Below are 6,590 nucleotides of genomic sequence, written 5' to 3'. Positions count from 1 at the left end.
TTTAAAAATGTCCCTCTGTTGTATGTCTTGCATAGAGGAAGTCTGCTGTAATTCTTATTTTTGTTGTCTGTATATAATGTGAATTTTTCCATTTACTGCCTTTAAGATTTTCTTTTTATCTTTGTTTTTCTAGCAGTTTCAATTTGTTATTTCTGTTTTAAAAATCCCACTTGAGGTTTTCTGAGCTCTGTGAATTTCCCAGTTTGATACCTTTCATTTTACCAAGAGAATTCTTAGCAGTTATCTCTTTAAATATTTTGTCTCAGTGTTCCTTTCTTCTTACAAGATGCCAATTTACCCACAGCTCTTGCTCATGTGCACACATGCACACATGTGTGCTTAACTCTTTATTTTCTTTGTCCTGTTTAACTATATCCAAGTTCATTGATTCTTCATCTGTCCAGTTTCACTGATGAGCCCAAAGGCATTCTCAATTTGTTAAATATATATTTTTTTCCTTCTAGCATTTCTATTTTACTTGTTCTTATGGTTTCCATCTATCTGTCAAATTCCCTATTTGCTCAGGTAAATCATCCACCTTTTCCACTAAACACTTTAACATATTAATCATAGCCATTCCTTACTTGATAGTACAAACATCTGAGTCATCTCTGTGTCTGGTTCTGTTGAGTGTTTTTTCTGTTGATAAGGGGTTGGTTTTTGTCTTTTATGTCTTATAATTTTAAAAATAATATTTTAAAATTATTGAAGTATAGTTGACAATGTTATATTAGTTTCTAGGGTACAACATAGTGATCCAATAATTCTATATATTACTGAGTGCTTACCATAAGTGTAGTCACCATGCAAAATTATTACATATTATTGACTATATTCTCTATGCTGTACTTTTCATCTCTGTGATTTATTTATTAATTGGAAGTTTGTACCTTTTACTTTTACCTATTTTGCCCATCCCCACACCCCACTTTCCTCTGGAAATCACTAATGTGTTCTTTGTATGTATGACTCTGTTTCTGTTTGTTTGTTCATTTGTTTTTCAGATTCCACAGAAAGTAAAATTACATGGTATTTGTCTTTCTCTGACTTATTTCACTTAGCGTAACACCTTCTAGTTATATCCATGTTGTCACAAATGACGAAAGTCTCACTTTTTAAATTATATATATATATATATATATATATATATATATACACACATATATATACATATATATGTGTGTATATATATATATATATATATATATATATATATATATATATAGGCATTTGTGCTCTTTCCATAATTTGGCTACTGTTGATAATGCTGTTATGAACATTGGTGTGCCTCTGTTTCCTCATCATCACCAACATCTATTGTTTCCAGGGTTGTTAATTTTAGTCATTCTGACAGGTGTGTGGTGATAGCTCACTGTAGTTTTGACTTGTATTTCCCTGATATTGAGCATCTTTTCATGTGTCTGTTAGCCATCTGGATGTCTTCTTTGGATAACTGTCTATTCATGTCTTCTGCTCATTTCTTAACTGGATTATTTGAATTTTTGGAGGGTGTTGAGTTTGAGAAGTTCTGTATAGGTTTTGGATACTAACCCTTTATCAGATATGTCATTCGCAAATACCTTCTCTCATTCTGTAGGTTGCCTTTTAGTTTGGTTGGTTGTTTCCTTCACTGTGCAGAAGCTTTCTATCTTGATGAAGTCCCAATAGGTCATTTTTGCTTTTGTTTCCCTTGCTTCTGGCAACGTTGTCTAGTAAGAAGTTGCTATGGCTGAGGTCAAAGAGGTTGCTGCCTAGGTTCTCCTCCAGGATTATGATGGTTTCCTGTCTCAAATTTAGATCTTTTATCCATTTTGAGTTTGTTGTCGTGTATGGTGTAAGAAAGTAGTCTAGTTTCATTCTTCTGCATGTTGCTGTCCAGTTTTCCCAACACATTGTTGAAGAGATTGTCTTTTTTCCACTGAGTGTTCTTTCCTGCTTTGTCAAAGATTAGTTGACTGAAGGAAATCTTGTTTTTGCCATTTATATTCTTTCCTCTTTTATCATAGATTAATTGACCATGTAAGTATGGATTTATTTCTGAGCTCTTTATCCTGTTCCATTGACCTATGTGTCTATTTTTGTGCCAGTATCAAACTGTTTTGATTACTATAGCTTTGTTGTATGTCTTGAAATCTGGAAATGTGATACCTCCAGCTTTGTTCTTCTTTCTCAAGATTGCTTTGGCTATTTACGGTCTTTTGTAGTTCCATATGAATTTTAGGATTATTGGGGCACCCTGGTGGCTCAGTCAGTTAAGTGACCGACTTCAGCTCAGGTCATGATCTCGTGGCTTGTGGGTTCGATACCCGCATCAGGCTCTATGCTGACAGCTCAGAGCCTGGAGCCTGCTTTGGATTCTGTGTCTCCCTCTCTCTCTGCCCTTTCCCCGCTCATGCTGTCTCAAAAATAAACATTTAAAATTTTTTTTTAAATTAGGATTATTTGTTCTAGTTCTGTTGTCTTATAATTTTTTACACTTAATACTGAACATCATGTGTAGAACAACAGAAATGGAGGTAAATAGTTATTTATGGCTGAAAATGCACAGGACTCTAATTTCACTAGAAATTTAATGAACAGATCTGAGTTAATTTAGTCAACAGTTCATCTTATTTAGGTTTTATTGTTGTCATGGTTACCTTCAGTACACCATTGGCTTCAAACCTCTTTGGTATTACCTTGTGCTTAAGTTGAAGGATGGATTGCTCTACTCTTAGTTTTTGACCTCTCTATTCACATTCTTTCCCCCTCCTCCACCAGTGGACACTGCTAATGTTTCATATTTAATGCTTGCTAGCTTGCTGTGGACCAGAGGATTCTCTGTTGTCCTAATCTAATCTTAGCTCTAAGTAAGTGCTACATCCCCAAGTCTTGGTGAATGGGCTTTCTCAGTGATCCTATCCCTCCCTGAGTGATAGGATGCCTTTAATGGCTAGGGTAGGGATGGCTTCCTGTTCTCCATCATGATTAGGGTTTTCTATGTCCTCTCCTGCAGTCAGAATGGGTCTTCATCTGAGGACAGGTTTGCTACCCTCCCCTAGTGACTTAAATGTGTTTGTTCCACAGGGAAGGAGAATCAGGTAAGGTTTTGTGTTTTTCTCCAAGCAGCAGTTACTCTCCTTCTCCAGCCCTGTACTACTCAAGAAAGTTTTCTCTAATCCCCTTCCCAATGCTCAATTCTTCTCTTAGGCACACAGTCAGGTCCATAGAGAAAAGCCTAGGAGTGGGTACACACTCTCCTCAATGAACAGCTTGTAGGGGTTCTAGATTCTCCTGTTATCCCCCACTCAGCTTTTAGCAATTTGTTAGAGTTTTTCACTGGATTATTCTTACCTGTCTGTAGGGAGCTTAACATCTCTTCTGTGTTTTGCCAAAGGTATGCTTGCATCCTGTGTCTCCTTGGAGAGGTCTGTCTTTTCATATATCTCATACTACTTGGTTGCACTGTAACTTAGGATCTCTAGTGGGTTTAAGAAAAGTTATGATTTTGTATATCATACAGTTTTTTCTTGTTCTAAGTCAGATATGATGCTTTTCCCAGTCTTCTCCATCCTAAGCAAAACTGAAACTCTCCAATTTTTTGTTGCTGTGAACTTTACACACTGGTCCTAAAATTTATATGAAAATGAAAAAAAAATCAAGATTTGCCAAGATATTCTTGAAGAACAAGGTGATAAGAAACAAAACAGTGAGTTATTGGTGTAAAGGCAGACAAACTAACCAATGGGACAGAACAGAAAGCCCGGAAACAGATCCATAGAAACATAGACATTAATTTACAACAAAGGTGGTACTGCAGAAAAGCAAAGGAAAAAGACAGTCCCAGTGGACAATTAGATAACTACAAGGAAAAAAATGAAACCTAATGCCTACCTCACCTAATAACAAAAAAACAATTCCAAATGAATTATAGAATGTAAAAGCAAGACAATGCTAGAACATCTAGAAATTAATACCGGATATCTTCATGACCTTGAGGCATTGCACAAAAATCAATAATCATACAGGAAAATAATGAATTTGAATATGCTAAAATTAAGATCATTTGGTTAATCAAAACACACCATTAAAAGACTGAAAGACCAATCAGAGTGGGAAAGCTATCTGCAACACAGAACTGACAGAAATTCATAAAACACTCTAATACAATAGAAAAATAGGCAAGAGATTTGACTGGGCAGTATACAAAACAGGAAATCTAATCAGCCAATGGGTAAAGGTGCTCAATTTCATTTGTAATCAAGGAAATGCAAGTTAAAACCATAATGAGATACCACTAAACAACTACAATCCCACTTCCAGAAATAATACAACAGAAATTTAAGTACAGAACACCAAGAAAATATGTACACGAATGCTCATAACGGTACAATCTGTCAAACAGTGGGATCAACCCAAATATCCATCTACAGTGGAATGGGAGAGATGTGTATATTCAATGTAATATTCTACAGCAAATAATATGAATAGCAGCTATATGCAATAGCAGATATGGAACTCAGAAACAATACACAGCAAAAGCATTTAATATAGAACAAAAAACTGTATAATCCCATTTAATATACATTTCAAAAACAGGTAAAACTATAATATTTAAGGGTATAAGCTTAGGTATATCAGTAGATGGTTAACTTTGTAAGGGACAGAGAGGGTAGTAATTATGAGAGAAAATACTGAGGTTTCTGTGATGCTAGTGGTGATTTACCTCTTCATTTGGTTGGTAGTCACATAGGTGTCCATTTTGTAGACAATTAGCCTATATACTTTGTCTTCCATGCTTTACTATATATTTAGTATACTTCATTATAACCTCCCCATATATCTTCCAGAAAGTTTTTGGCCATTAGTGAACTTGTTGGGTTTTTTGTTTTTTTTTTTAATTAGAGGTGTTTCATTTTTTTTTAAATCAGATTACTATTTTTTAAATTATTTTATTACTTTTTAAATTTTTTAAATGTTTACATATTTTTGAGAGACAGAGAGACAAAGCATGAGTGGGGAAGGGGCAGAGAGAGGGAGACATAGAATCCAAAGCAGGCTCCAGGCTCTGAGCTGTCAGCACAGAGCCTGACGTGGGACTCGAACTCACGAGCCGTGAGATCATGACCTGAGCCACAGTTAGACGCTTAAATGACTGAGCCATGTAGGCGCCCCGTTTACTAGAGGTGTTTCAAATGCAGTGATGCAACTTTCTGATCCCTAGTATGCTCTTTGGTTCTAATTTTCTAGGATTCAAGAAAATTTGTATGTTTTTTGGAGCATGGTGGGGGGGATTCTTCCCCTGTTTGGAACTGAGAGACACAAAATGCAGGTAAAAATAAAAAAATATATATATTAGCTATACTAATGACAAAAAGCTGTACTAGTGGATATGTGACCATAGTGGGCTACCAAATACCCAACACCTAAATTAAATGGATCCAAGTCCAAGGCAGAGATGGACAGGTTTCCCTGCAGCCTGCCTCACAAAGCTCAGGATTTTGTTGAAATCAAAGAAATGCAGACAGGAAGAAATTTACCCATAAGATGTGTCACTCCTCCTTCCCTGGCATGGACTGAGTGGGGCACCCTGCCTTCGCCTCCTGGAGAGTGGAATGGAAATTCTCTCTGCTCTATGGAAATGTGAAGAAGAGGAATAAATATCACCCCTAACAACAGGCAGACTAGCTTCGCTTGACAGTCTATCTTTTTTTTTTTTTTTTTTTTTTTATTTATTTTTGGGACAGAGAGAGACAGAGCATGAACGGGGGAGGGGCAAAGAGAGAGGGAGACACAGAATCGGAAACAGGCTCCAGGCTCCGAGCCATCAGCCCAGAGCCTGACGCGGGGCTCGAACTCACGGAGCGCGAGATCGTGACCTGGCTGAAGTCGGACGCTTAACCGACTGCGCCACCCAGGCGCCCCTTGACAGTCTATCTTTAAAGTCAGCTCTGAAGCTTAGCAGAGGCTGCCATAGGCTAAATTTTAGAACAAGCTTCATTCTTGCTCTTACAGCTCCTTTCTCTTCTTCCACTTATGAACCTGCATATATACTCCAACCACCATCTTTTTAGTGGCTTGCCTGGAAATATCTGCAGAGACTTGTAAGCAAGGGTAAAGGAGAAGAGAGCAGGTGATTATATGTGTAGCTCTTTTCTAAGTAATGTATTTATGAATAAAATGATCTTTCCCATTTCTCTATGAGATGTATTAAATTGGCATACAACTTTAAGTGCCTCTGGAGCTTATTTAGATCATTCTTTCTCTAGGTAAAGTTAAGCCTGGTTCAGGTCTGCTTTTTGGTATTTAGAAGTATTCAATGATTATTTGTATCAGCCTTCTCTTAAAAGTCAATAAAAACACAAATATATATCTACAGCTTAAAGTCATTACCTCCTTTTCACAGTGATGAAGAATGATTACTGTGTGTTCATAAATACTTTTATTCATGATTTTAATTAGCATGGATAATTTGGCCCAAGACATTTCAGTTCAGACACAGCAACACGTGTTTATTTAATTAAAATTTTATTTTTACTTTGAGGTAATTGTAGATTCACGTGCAGAGATTCCATTGTGTCCTGTTACCCAATTTCCTCTAACAGTAACAT

This window comes from Panthera onca, chromosome B3, assembly GCF_046562875.1.
Source record: "Panthera onca isolate mPanOnc1 chromosome B3, mPanOnc1 haplotype 2, whole genome shotgun sequence".
NCBI classification, from domain to species: Eukaryota; Metazoa; Chordata; class Mammalia; order Carnivora; family Felidae; genus Panthera; species Panthera onca.
Note: the sequence above shows the minus strand (reverse complement) of the source record.